Consider the following 14,524-nt stretch of genomic DNA (forward strand, 5'->3'; position numbering starts at 1 on the left):
CTTCTGGCTGCCCGACCACAGCATTGTCCGGCTTGATCGCACCAGCTCCAGGGGGGGGCGGTGTCGCGGTCATCATCAAGAAAGGCATCAAGTACTGCACCCTACCCCACTACCGCACTTCCATCATCGAGGCCGTCGGCGTTGAGGTGGAAACATCGACCGGAAACGTCCGGTTCATCGTTGTCTACTGCCCCCGGCAATGTACCGTTAGCAATGGTACAGCACAGCAGTTCAAGAACGACCTTGCCATCATAACCCGCACCAATGCCCGCTTCGTAATCGGAGGGGACCTGAACGCCCGGCACGAGGCCTGGCGGAACTACCAGCAGAACCTGCCGCCTGCTATTCGACCATTCCCAGCATGGTCTCTATTCCGTCTGGTTTCCGGACGAACCAACCTTCACATCACCGACGGGCAACCCATCGACGCTGGACCTGTTCTTGGCAAACACCAGATTAGCCAAGCCGGTTGCCGTCAACGACCTGAGTTCGGACCACCAACCGGTGCTGACCGAGCTGGGCTACAACGTGGCCCCTGCACCGTGCCAGCGGAAGGACTACCATCGAGTCAACTGGGTCCAGTTTCGACGCGTGGTCGACCGCCACATCGACGACAACCCACCGCTCGAAACAGTGGAGGACATCGACCGGGCCCTGGAGGGTCTCCATCAAGCCATATCCATGGCTGACGAAGAGTGCGTTCGACGAGTTCCTGTGAGGGGTAAGTTTCAAGCAATTTGTGTTTATTCCACTTCTCGCGCGAATCGAGATGACCATTCTCGTTTCCTTCTCGCGTGACAATTCTCACTCTATTCCGACTGTCGACTCGCACGACGCGAGATGTTCATTTTGCATCGAGAGGAAGGATGAATCGCACGCGAAGTGCTGTTCATTTCAAGAAACGTCAAACTGAAAGAGTTCATCGCGGAAGCTATGATAAGGACGTATGCAGTATTTTCTGATAAAACAGTAATTTGATTTTGGTATAAATATTAGTTTTTTCAATAAATAAAATCATAGATATGGATAAAAACAATAGAGCACACGTTTTTATATCATTTGAGAATTATAGCTTAAGGTTCTAAGTAACTTTCTGTGCCATTTTGATAGCACCACCGGTTATGTAATTTGGTCCTTTTTTGAGAGAAGTTTGTTGTTTTTAATTCGAAGATCTGTTTTTTGTGATCAACCAATCGTATCGGTGTTTAGTGGAAAGTTTTTCCGACTGGTTGAGTTTTCTGCTTTTTTTGGTTTTCTTGACCTGGAGAAAGAAATTGAAAATCCGCGATACAGCGGGATTGGAGCCGAGAAGCCAAGATCGAAACCGCTCAACGGTATTCGACTCTCGAAAAGGGAAGCTAAGCGTTGCGACGGGATAAGTGCCTATGAATGATACAATGAATAAAATAATCTCAGACGAAACACCTTAAATTAACCTGGAGTATTTTTGAAGTCCATATTGCCTTCTTTCTTGTTTGTTGAATTTTTTATTTTTCTAATTCATCACTAGGTTTTATCAATGATCCACTTCTTCACCTAAGTGTGCAGCTCATCCAGAATGTTTTCACTTGTTTTTATAATGGCACCGCCAACATCTGAAATATTCACCGCGCGAACCTCAAGTCCTTCGACGAACAATCTCTTCCCGGCGGGGATTTAAGTCAGCGTGTTTTAAATCGCAGCCCGAGTCTCCCCTCCTGCCGTTGAGTCCACGCAATGTGGACCAATCTCATCGACCAGGAGAAGAAGGGTATAGCCGGTATAGCCATCGCCAACAACTCGACTTCCGATAGGAAGCCGGTTTTACCCTTCTTACAGATAAGGGTATTCATATCAAGTGCCAGGTGATAGGTATTGTAGTCCTCCTATCGAACGCTAATGAATATCTTAGGAATTCCAAGATCCGGAGATAAAACAAGATCTGATAAAATTTGAATTATTCGTACAAAACAGCATATCTCCTAAACAAAACAGTTGCCAAACGAAAGGTATTTAAATCCCACAGTACTTTAGCTGGGATTATCTGAAGTTGGATCAGACATTCTTGAGTTATGACCGCGAATATAAAACAGCAAAAGGGTTTATCTTCCATTTAATTCCACTTAATTAATTTTTGTATCCATGACAGATACGTATTTCGACTACAATGTGCAGTCTTCATCAGTGTCATTCCCACTAAAGAACTTATCAAAATCTAACCCCCTTAAGTACTCATCCCCTAGGTAAAAAAGTCAAGATCATAGGTATAAAAATGAAACTACAATGTGTTGAATCGGAACCTACCTAACTAATAAAAACCAAAGATTTAAGTAAGCTAAAGGAGAAAAATCTATACAAATCTCTAATAAGGAAACCGCGAATGATTTGGAAATGCCTGGTTATGGGTACAAAACATCATATATTATCAACAACTGAACCGTGTTTGACAAAACAACCGCCAAACGAACGGAATTGAAGTCCCACTGTACTCTATTTAAAAATATTTGGAGTTAGTTCAGAAGTTCTGAAGTTATGACCTGAATAAAGTCTGGGTTTGTTAGTTCATTGGTACAAAATCACATATCTTCTCAACTACCGAACCAAATTTGACAAAACAACCGCATCCTTTCGTTAGGCAGTATCTTAGCTGGGAATATCTGGAATTGGTACAAAACAAGATATTTTCTCAACAACTAAACTAAAATTGACAAAACAATCGCCAAACGAAAGGTATTGATACTCTACAGTACCTGAACGAGGAATATCTAGATTTTAATGATCTGGGAATGCCAGGTTATTGGTACAAAATGGCATATATCCTCATTAACTGTAACAAATTGGACAAAACAACTGCCAAACGAAAGGTCCTGGGACCTTATAATTTTTTTTCTTGAATGTCATAAGAAATTGACTGGTGTCGAAGTTATCATCAGAACCACTGATCCAAATTTGACATACCAACCACCAATCGAAAGGTTTTGGAGTCCAACAAATCTCTAATTAAGAAAATCTGAGATTGGTTCACACTATCTGAAGTTATAAGTTATAAACGTTTTTTTTTTTAAATATTAACGATGAATGATATCTGACATAAGAGTCGTTCAAAATATTCTCACTACGGAGCGCTAGAATACATGTGAAATTCCCGCATGTGATATATACGTGCAATTATCGCATATACAATAGCTCGAGATCCTGAGCAGATAGAAAGCTACTGTTTTCGGCAAACTTGTTCATTGGGTCAAGACTTTTTGGCTGGTGCACAGTAGCCCAGAATTTTCTCACCACGTGGCGCTAGTAAACTTGTACAATTCTCGCGTATGCTATAGCTCGTGATTCTGAACAGGTAGAAAATTACTGTCTTCGAAAAAGTTGTTCATGAAGTCAATGTCTATTGCTTGGTGCACAATAGTTCAGAATTTTCACACTAAGTGGCGTTAGTATACACGCAAAATTCTAGCATGTAAAATATCTCGAGATTCTGTTCAGATAGATTTCGCTAGTGGACAGTAGTTCAAAATTTTCTCACTATGTAGCGCTAGAATACACGTGAAATTCTCGCATGTGGTTTGTTTCGAGATCCTGACCAGATAGAAAGTTTCTGTCTTCGCAAAGTTGAGAATTTCCTAAGCGGCGCTAGTATACACGTGAAATTTTCACATGTAAAATATCACGAGATCCTGACCCTATGTTCGGCAAAGTTGTTCAGGGAGCCAAAGCCTTTTGGCTGGTGGACAGAAATTCATTTTGTATACACGTGCAATTCTCGCATTAGATATATTTCGAGACCTGCTAAACTGTCATCGGTAAAGTTGTCCAGGAGATCAAAACTTTTTCGTTGGTCGACAGTACAGAATTTTCTCACTATGCGGCGCTAGGATATACGTAAAATCTTCGCATATATAATATCTCGAGATCCTGAACAGCTAGAAATTTACTGTAGTTGGCAAAGCTGTTGAGGAGATAAAGATCTTTTGCCGGGCAATTCTCGCATATCAAATATCATAAAATAAAAATACAATTTACATCAGCCTAAGTAGGATAAGCCAAATATATTCTGGAATTCTTTTATTGGTGAAGATTTTCATGCAGATTTGTGGATACATAAATTGAGGTGAGTCGTTCCACTTGTATACCTTTGATAAATTAGTGGTAACACGTATCTCAGATAGAAAACATTATCTTAAAAGATCAATATCGTTGAAACTTCCACCAAATTAATGTTTAGAGTCTCCCTTTCATTTAAGGCTAATTTCAAAATGTCTTATTGAGGGGTCAGAACAAAAAAAAATCCTTGTATTAACGTGTCACGGACAACGAAACTAACTCAGAGAGTGAGGCATTTTTGCTCAGTTGAATGGAGAAATTTATAAAACTGTACACTCCCGATCATAAGTGTAAGGACATGCCCTAAAAACGTCAAATTTTCGTTCTTTTTAGAACATTTTAAAGATTTTAAATGGAAATACGAAGGGGCAAATTGCTCAATATGATTTTCAAATTTTGTATACCAAAGCTTCACCCAAAGTTACACTATTTTTCGAAATTTACTCTTAAGAATAATGATTGATTTTCTCAGAATTGACTTGGAAAAAAAATTGAAACTAAAAGTAGTAGTAGAACCCTTATACCATTTATACCATTCAAATAACCTAAGGAGATCAAAAATTGGACGTAACATTAGAGAGCTTTGAACAAAACACATTTGCATGTTCACCATCCGGAAGAACTTTGCTGCATGTACAACTTTGACGATGACAGTTACTTCCTGACCTTAAGCTATAGCATATACAAATATTTTACATGCACACTAGCGCCGCATACCGAAAATATTCTGAACTATTTACTGTCTACCAGCAAAAAAGCTTTGATCTCATAAACAACTTTGTCGAAGACAGTAATTTTCTAGCTGTTCTGGATCTCGAGCTGTAGCATATATGAGGATTGTACGTGTATACTAGCACAGCGCAGTGAGAAAATTCTGAACTACTGTTCACCAGCCAAAAAACCTTGACCTCCTGAACAACTTTGCCGAGGACAGTAACTTTCTATTTGGTCAGGATCTCGAGATATGTTATACGTGAAAATTTCACGTGTATACTAGCGTCGCGTAGTGAGAAAATTCTGAAAAATTGTGCCAAAAAAATAGGCTTTAACCTCCTGAACAACTTTGTTCAAGGCAATAACTTTCTATCTGGTCAGGATCTCGATATATTCTATGTTGTAATCAATGAAGTCAAATCTCACGTTGTATGCCCACAGTTTACGCGGTTTCCATTTACATTTTCCCTATTATCCTTATTTTAGGTGTTTACTGTAATCAAAGTTTAGCTTCTTTAAATCAAAACAAGTTTTTTGAGGAATACTCGTTGGTTTCAGAACGATTGGTAACTCAGCAACAGAATGGCAATGGAAAACTCATGTGTGTTGTACAAAGTGCAACAGGGCGAGAAACGGAGGGTTAAGAAGCATAAGATTCGTGTTTCGGAGACAACTATTCGTTCTATGGAACCGTGGTCATACCTTTCATTTGGTGGGTGTTTCATCCCCACACACACACACACACACACACACACACACACACACACACACACACACACACACACACACACACACACACACACACACACACACACACACACACACACACACACACACACACACACACACACACACACACACACACACACACACACACACACACACACCCACACACACAAAACTTACCGTTTCACTTCCATTTTCACGCTTTTCAAACGTTCTCGATTGCTTCTGACGTATCGACAACACTCGCATGAAAACGTTATTCCGATACGAGTTTTGTCGATATACATCGACTATGGGAATACACCGAAAGTTCATCGGAGTTCATTCGTATCGACAATTGTCACTCTATTCGAGTACGGGAATTGGGTGACATAAACGACTCGACTCGGTACGCGTCACGCGAGAAGCGAAATAAACACAATTGATTCCCACACCAAACTCTTGATTCGGCTCAGAAATGTTCGTAGACGCCAGTTTCAGCGGACTGGGGATCTGCAGTGTAAATGCGAAATGGTCGATCTGAATCGGCAGATCGCTTCCAGAATGATCTCAATCCGGAACGAGAGTTTCGGGCGGCTCGTTCAGAACCTGGACGACCGTTCCAGACCATTCTGGAAGGTTGCCAAGGTGCTGAAGTCTCACCCCAAGCCCATTCCGCCACTTAGAGTCAATGACGAACGGCTTATCACCAACGAAGAGAAGGCCAATGCAATTGGGGAGCACATTGCCCAGTCGCATTTGCTTGGCTCTACAATCCCAAGTCCACTCGAGAACCAGGTTGTGCAGTGCGTCCAGACGTTAGATACCTCCCCTTGTGCCGTACCTCCAGAAGAACGGATTATAGAGGAACAAATTTGCTCAGCGCTGAAATATAGTAAAAACATGAAGGCTCCCGGGTTTGACGGAATATTCAACCTAGCGTTGAAAAATCTCAGCCCGAGGGTCCACTCGCTGCTGGCTGCCATCCTCAACAGATGCTTGGAGCTGCACTACTTTCCAAGCATCTGGAAGGTGGCAAAAATCATCCCGATCCTCAAACCTGGGAAAGACCCTTCACTACCGTCAAGCTACAGACCGATTAGCCTGCTCTCAGCGCTGAGCAAGCTGTTCGAAAAATTGATCCTCAGCCGACTAAACAAGTTTGTGGAGGAACATGACATTCTTCTTCCGGAACAGTTCGGGTTCCGTAAGGGGCATTCCACCAATCATCAGCTAGTGCGGGTGATGAATAACATCCGGAGTAACAAAGCTGTATCCAAGTCCACAGCCATGGCCTTGTTAGACGTCGAAAAGGCGTTTGACAATGTCTGGCACGACGGACTTATATACAAGCTTTGTAACTCCAACTTTCCACCATACCTTGTGAAAATCACCCGTAACTATCTCCAGCAAAGGTCGTTCAGGGTGTCGTTGAATAGTTCCCTTTCGGGACAATTTCCGATCCCAGCAGGTGTCTGCTGGGACCACTGCTTTACAGCATCTACACGTCGGACATCCCTCCTCTAGGAGACGGTTGCGTGTTCTTTCTGTTTGCAGATGACACCGCGATAGCCGTCAAGGGTAGGATGCCTCGTGAAATTACGAACAAGCTCCAACGATGCCTTGACACCTTTACTGATTATGCCAACACGTGGAAAATCAAAATCAACGCCTCGAAAACCCAAGCGATCATGTTCCTTCACAGACAATCATTAAAACTTAAACCGTCTCCCTCCTGTACCGTAATAATGGATGGTACAAGGGTCGAGTGGTCCACTGATGTTACTTATCTCGGGATGTTGTTCGATGAGAAGCTCCTGTTCCGCTCGCACATAGAGAAAACCCTAGTTAAGTGCTCCGCCTTGGTTAGGTGTTTGTATCCGCTCATTTGCCGCAGATCCCGCCTCTCAAGGCAAAACAAACTGGCTGTTTACAAACAGATCATAGCCCCCGCGATCTTCTATGCCGCCTCGGTGTGGGAATCGTGCGCTCAGACCCACAGGAACAAAATCCAGGTTGCACAGAATAGAGTGTTGAGGATGATCCTAGATCGTCCATTCGACACAAGAATAGCAGACCTCCATCAAGAGGCAGAAATTCCCAAAGTAGATTCCAAAATTGATGATATGACAACTAAATTTATTCAAAAATGCAATCTTTCTGAACATGCTTTAATAAGCAATTTGTACATAGTAGGTTAAGTGTATATAGTAGAGTAGGTTAATTTTAAGCTGTAAATAGTAGTATTAAGTAGTTTCTCTTCAAATTCTAAAAACAAAACAAACCAATCCCACCAAGGTGGTCGACCGTCTAGGACTAATTCTGTAAAACAAATTTTGAATTTTGCCCATACCTAAAGATGAAGAAAGCAATTAAATCACTTAGTAAAAATTTATATGGTAATCGTCCAAGTTAAACTAAAATAAAGATCATTTAAACTAACTAACTCGCAGAGGGCATTCTTGTGACGAACGTTGAAAGCGACGGACGAGCAGCAGCAGCAGCAGCAGCAGCAGCAGGAACAGCAGCAGCAGGAACAGCAGCAGCAGCAGTGGAAGTATAGCAGCCGAGATTCGTGTAGCCGTGACCGAGGCTGGAAGCCTCGGTCCGGTCACGAATGGGGTACGTAATCGATTTGCTTGGGACCAATAGGCTAGTCAAGTAGTGAGCAAATTCAAAATCGTTAGTTTCGTATTGATTGTTGGTCATAGGGCCAGGTCTCCAGTAAAACATCACTGTCCATACAGCACAAGGGTAGAGGTAAAGATTTGGCACCACAGAATAATAATCACATGGATCAATTGAATCCTGCTTAAGATACCTGATAGGGAGGAATAGTGTTTCAAGTAGTGGATAGTCGGAGTAACAGTAGTATTTTTATAAGTTTGAAAGTAAACGTACAGAGGACCATGTTTTGCAATACCTGTAATTCTTGCTTTATGATTTCATTTACTTGTGTTATTGATTAGTTTAGTGATTGATAATGTACTTACATTTTGTTATCTACTTAGCTGCTAAAATCCGTGGAAAGGCTCCTCTTCGCTGTCTCGAGTCGAAAATCCTTCGAATTCCGACAATCGTACATCATCTTCCGTGTTTTCCGTGCTCGCGGAATCTTCCGAATCTTCATATTCAGACTCGATAAGTGCGTTGAATATTTTCTTTGTGGCCGTCTTGTATTCGCCACGGTTGTATGCCAATTCTCTCCAATGCGCCGCTGTTGTGTTGCTTCTATCGAAGTCCTGTTTGAGACTCGTTTTCCACGTGAGGCAGGGTCGTATTAGTTTCTTTTTTCCATGCACGCGTAATTGAAAGTATTCCTTGGGATGAGTTCCGTACCACATATGTCCAAAGTAGTTTAGCCGCGCCACTCTAATTTTATTGTTGATCGTGTGGTTCCCCAGTTCTCTGACTGCAATATGTTGGGACTGCCTTCTTGCGCTTTGTGAGTCATTGATAACAGTTTGTGGCGGTTTTTCTGGGCTTTCATTGGTGAATGCCTCAGGACGCTGTCTTGCTTCAAAACTAAGAGCCTTTAGAGCTGCGAGCATGGTGGTTTCCATTCTACGGAGAGAATTTCTGTTGCTTTTGAGAACAGTCGCAACTTCTAAGTCACGGTCGAAGTTAATATTCTTGTAATACTTGACGTTTTGAATGAAACATTGCTATTTCCAGACTTCGTGTTGTTAGTTTTCTTGAAGGTCTTGTGCTTAATGTTTGATTTGTCTTTCGCTTCGTATTTCTAAGAATTGACTCTATAAATAGATAAAAAGAACAAAAACAAACACAACGGTTCCCGCCCACAAGCTGTAGACCGAGTGCAGAATCTTTGTGATCATACTTTCCAAACGTGCAAATCCATAGAAATAAATCCAATTCAACAAAGGATTGATTTCCACTGCGACTAAATCCAGCATTCCTACTAAAATATCAAATGCTGTGCTTAATCATATATTATAAGTACAGAGCAATAAACAATGTACGGTGATGATTAATCTGTTAATATGCTTTTATAAGCGGTTTCAAATGCACTTTTGGTAAGCATCAACACTGATCTGGCAACACTAGTGTGCATCTTTCCAATGTGGTAAAGATCCAGATCAGCCCTGGGACTTGGTAGCCTAATTAAACTACCTCAAGGTTTTGCCAAAGTCCAGGGAAGAAATCTTTAAATTGACAGTTAATTACTTATTCGATGAAAAGTGTTATGTCTGTTTGTTTGTGATCAAACCTTTAATTTTTCCTTCCTAAAATAATTTTCAAATATATCGTTGAAAAAAAAAGGAATTTTCGGATTGTTAAATTTCATAATTATTGTAAAATTCTTAAATAGATTGGCAGCTCAATGCAAAATATCCGCATTACACAGTATTTTGGGATTTTTCAAAACTGCGCAAAATTGTGGTACTTTACGGTGATCGAAAAATGATGTCACATGCACACCTCAGTACTACAAACTAACTCAAAATGCTTGTCATCTGGGAGCCGAGTCAAACTGTCAAACGGGAGCCAAACATTCAAAAGAGCTAAGAAGTCAGGTAGGTAGCAAATCGTCGAGCGTGATGCTCGAAAAAGTGTTTTTATTTGATATTAATAATGCCAAACTGGGTTGCTGAAACAAGAATGTAATCAAACTTTATAAGAGTCATGTGAGCTTTGTGGGCAGGTGCACTCGCATCGCCATATATACGTTATTTCTGGAGCAGAGGAGGAGGAGCGAAGAGTTCATTTGACAGTATGTATATACAATTTCGTGAACTGTTTCAGCAAAACAATTTGAAACTTCGGAAGATTTTCAAGATGTTTTCTAGCTCACTTGAAAAATAAAATCGACTGAGTTCGCAGTACTCAGATGCACGCTTAGTTTTTTTTCTATCGAGCTCGGCTGTGCAAACTTCGGCAAAATTACACGGAGATGAAAACTAACAAAATTAAGTACTTTTACCACAATTCCCGGGTTCAGCCCAATAACCCAAACTTGAGTAAATCGCATATAGGGTTAACTACCCTATTTCCGGCCTATTAAGCACAACCTGCATTTAGTCTTTCTTAAACTAGCGCAGTTTAGCACCAAACGGAATGTTATTACCACTGATGGCTTTCAAATTTATTTACCTTTCCGTACGTACCGTAAGATTTGATAAAGAGAAGCCAATCGTTGAGATATTGTCTAAAGTCTAACACTGCTTCTTGACGCCAAACTCGGCCTACGAATTCTAAACTCGGCCTAACGCATTGAAACGCAATTGAAACGCAAAAGAATTCACTTCGGCCTATCGGATGAAGATAAAAATTGATGCGGTCAGAGCACTTCTTTTGTTTTTCGGAATAATGGGTGCAAATTTTCATACCACGCGTTCTCATTGACTTCGTTCGGTAGCTTATTAAATAAAGTATCGTACCAAACGCATAATTGATTGGTTAACTCTGAAATCATGGATTTATTTGAAGTTTTCTGCTCGATAGGCCCAAAATGGGCGATTAGGCCGAAGTAGTTCTCTACCTCAGTAGTTTCCATTTAACACCAGCAAAAAAAATTACTTGCTCTTAAGTATATTCTAACTAAAATTAAGTTTAATTCACGTAAATTTGAGAATATGAAATTTACTCAAAAGTAACTTATTGGCTGAACTATATCGTTGGGTCGAATCTCTCGTTTCTTTTTTGACAACAATGAAGAGTGCAAGTGAGAAGCTGAACTCAATATTAAGTAAAAAGAACTCAAATTTAGAGTAGTAGTTTTTCTCCGTGTAGTTTCACTGAGATCTCAGCAGTGACATATATGTGCGTTTACCCTAGAGCAATGCTAAGGCAAATGAGCAAGCAACCTAGTTCGAACCTTTCCCATTTGGATAGAACGAATATCCATATGCCGCATCCTATGTTCTAAAAATAGCATATGAGAAAAACTCAAATAATGTCTCGAATAATTTCTGCTTATGGGAAGTATAATACGTTTGTAGTGCCATGCATTTGGCTGCTCCAGAAAAGGCAGTAGTCTCTTCCGTAGGCACTATACTGATGCAAATTTTGACATTTTCGCTCCACAGTGCTCAAACGGTTCCAAATCGGGTCCTGATTAGTCTCCCAAAATTTGAACTCATTTGATAAGAAACTGACTTCGCACAAACCATTTGAAGTTTATATGGAAATTACTATTGGAAAACCAAATGTTTTGTTCATATCCATCTAACAAATTTAATTGTCAACCCCCCCCCCCCTAAACTGTCTACGTAGTTTATGGAGAGCCCCTAAGTTGAAGTTGAGAAAATTTTCCATAAGTATAGCTTTTGAATTTTTGAACAGTGCCATATGGAAAAAGGTAAGAAGACAATGAACAAAAAGTTTGGATTTCCCATAGTAATTTCCATAGAAACTTCAAATGGTTTGTGCCAAGTCAGTTTCTTTTCAAATGAGTTCAAATTTTGGGAGACTAATCAGGACCCGATTTGAAACCGTTTGAGCACTGTGGAGCGAAAATGTCAAAATTTGCATCAGTCTAGTAGGCACTCCTCCTGCTAAATTTTATGGTTCATGGTCCCAGAAGTAACGAAAGTTTCGTTTTTTAGCCCACAATTGCAGATTGCTTGCCAGACAATGAACTTTTTGGCCCCTATTACCGATGTCACTTCACGGTAAAGTGACAACTTGTCACTCGCGGTGAAGCGATTCCCATTTGATTTACACGGCAATCACTTCACCGTGAGTGACAAGTGGTCACTTTACTTCGTTTTCACCGTGAAGTGATACTCACTGAGGCAAATAGACCTAAGAATTTCATAAGGCTCGACTTATGAATGATTTTCGGGTAGCATGAGGTAGTTCTTATCAAGGGCGTAGCCAGGTTTCGAGCTAGGGAGGGGCGAAAAAAAAATTACCATGGAAAATTTGGCCGAATGCCATTTCACCGAACGCCATTTCCTCGAAAGCCTTTGTGTTGCCGAGTTTAGGGGGGGGGGGCAGTCGCCCCCCCCCCCCCTGCCCCTATCTGGCTACGCCTATGGTTCTTATACACCTTTAATCATTTCATTTTCACAAGCGTTGAAAGAAAAGTGGTCAACATCCGGGCCCCCCTAACCTCAACGCCGGTTCCAGTCTGCTCCGGTTTATTATTTTTTCGTCAAAATTATTTTTCAAAAGGCAAATCAATGAAATACACACTCATTTCTTATGGCTAAAATTCACAAGCGTTTCTTATGGAATTCTTACGTTCTTTTTGCCTGCGTGCTCGTAATAAGGGCCTGTGGAGAATTTCTACTTCTTTTTAATTTTACATTCTTCCGGAGCACTGTTTTGGTCAACCGACGATAAAATTCCTGTTCAGGAATTTGATCGAAAACTGCCAAGAGCAGCTAGAACGAGATTTTCGTTTCGAGCATGCAGGATTGAATCGCGACGTGCTTGCTCCGGTGAAGCCATCATGTAAACAAATGAACTCTAGACCAACAATTCAGTGTCAACATTTCAAAGGGGCGTAATTGTATTAGTAAACAATGACTTTAGCCGTCGATTTCTCGTGAATTAAAACTTACTCATGAAGATTAATGACACCAGCAGGTAGAGGAATGTTTACTTTGCCAGCTAGCATTGTTAATTTGAAGGGATGGACTTTTATTTGCGAGAAATCGATAGCTAAAGCCATTGTTTACAAAAGCAATTACGCCCCTTTGAAATGTGGGCACTAAATTGAAATAGGCGGAACAACCAAACGTAAACAATGGCTTTAAACACAAAATTCTCGAGAATCAAACACTCCCACGTAAACTAATAGCGAATTTGTTTATTATTCAGTTCCAACCTGGATCGGGTATCAAGATCGGCTCTGCTTGTTTTCTGACAAACGTCAGTTTGATCGTTTGTTTTTAAAACCTACCTCAGGTTCAGGTTCGCACTGACAAAAAGTTCGGTTTCACACTGGGTTGGAACTGGTTCCAACCCCGATAATAAACAAATTCGCTATAACAAAGCCATTCGATAAAGGAAATTTGCTCTATCAGATGATGGTGTTAGATTTCTTGGATGTGCATTGAGTCTCGAGGAATTTGCGTTTAAAGCCATTGTTTACGTTCGGTTATTCCGCCTATTTCAATTGTGCCAACCGGGTATCAAGATCGGCTCTGCTTGTTTTCTGACAAACATCAGTTTGATTGTTTGTTTTTAAAACCTAAAGGGTGTCCACGATGAAATTGCCACACTATGAAATTGCTCTAACTTTTTAACCGTTGGGTAGAATTTAATGAAAATTTGGGTGGATTTAGTTCATAGTGCATTATTTACATCCTGCAAGTTTTAAAGTCCTGTGATCAAAACTCGCGGAAATGGAGTCGAAAGAACAGCTCGTGCGTGATAAAATCTTGCGCATTCATCACGAGAACAAGGATCTCTCGCATCGTTCCATCGCTAAAACGTTGGGAATCGCGAATTCCACGGTGTCGCGAGTGATTAAGCGGTTCGAGGAACGGTTGACCACCGATCGGAAGCCCAGAAGTGAAGGAAAAAGTATTCCGTACAACACCAAAAATCACAACCGCGTAGTTGGGGCCTTCAACCGAAATCCGAACGCCTCCGTTAGGGATGTGGCTAAGAAGCTGCACCTAAGCCGTAGTTTTGTCCAGAAGGCCAAAACTAAGGCTGGGCTTCGAACGTTCAAGGTACAAAAGGCCCCTAATCGCGACGAGAAGCAGAACAAGTCCGCCAAAACCCGTGCCAGGAAGTTGTACCTCAACATGCTGACGAAAGTTGAATGCTGCATCATGGACGACGAAACATATGTGAAGGCCGACTTCAAACAGATCCCCGGCAACCTGTTTTTTACGGCCAAGGATAAGTTCAGCGTTCCGGAGCATGTCCGCACTCAGAAGATGTCCATATTTGCGAAGAAATTCCTGGTTTGGCAAGCCATCTGCACGTGCGGGAAGCGGAGTGCACCTTTCGTGACCCAGGACACGATGAACGGACAGGTGTACATAAAAGAGTGCCTCCAGAAGCGGCTGCTTCCTCTCCTGAAGGCCCACAACGT

The sequence above is a fragment of the Ochlerotatus camptorhynchus genome, unplaced genomic scaffold, assembly GCF_037179485.1.
Source record: "Ochlerotatus camptorhynchus isolate MF236.1 unplaced genomic scaffold, CSIRO-AGI_Acam_v1.1 ptg000149l, whole genome shotgun sequence".
NCBI lineage: Eukaryota > Metazoa > Arthropoda > Insecta > Diptera > Culicidae > Ochlerotatus > Ochlerotatus camptorhynchus.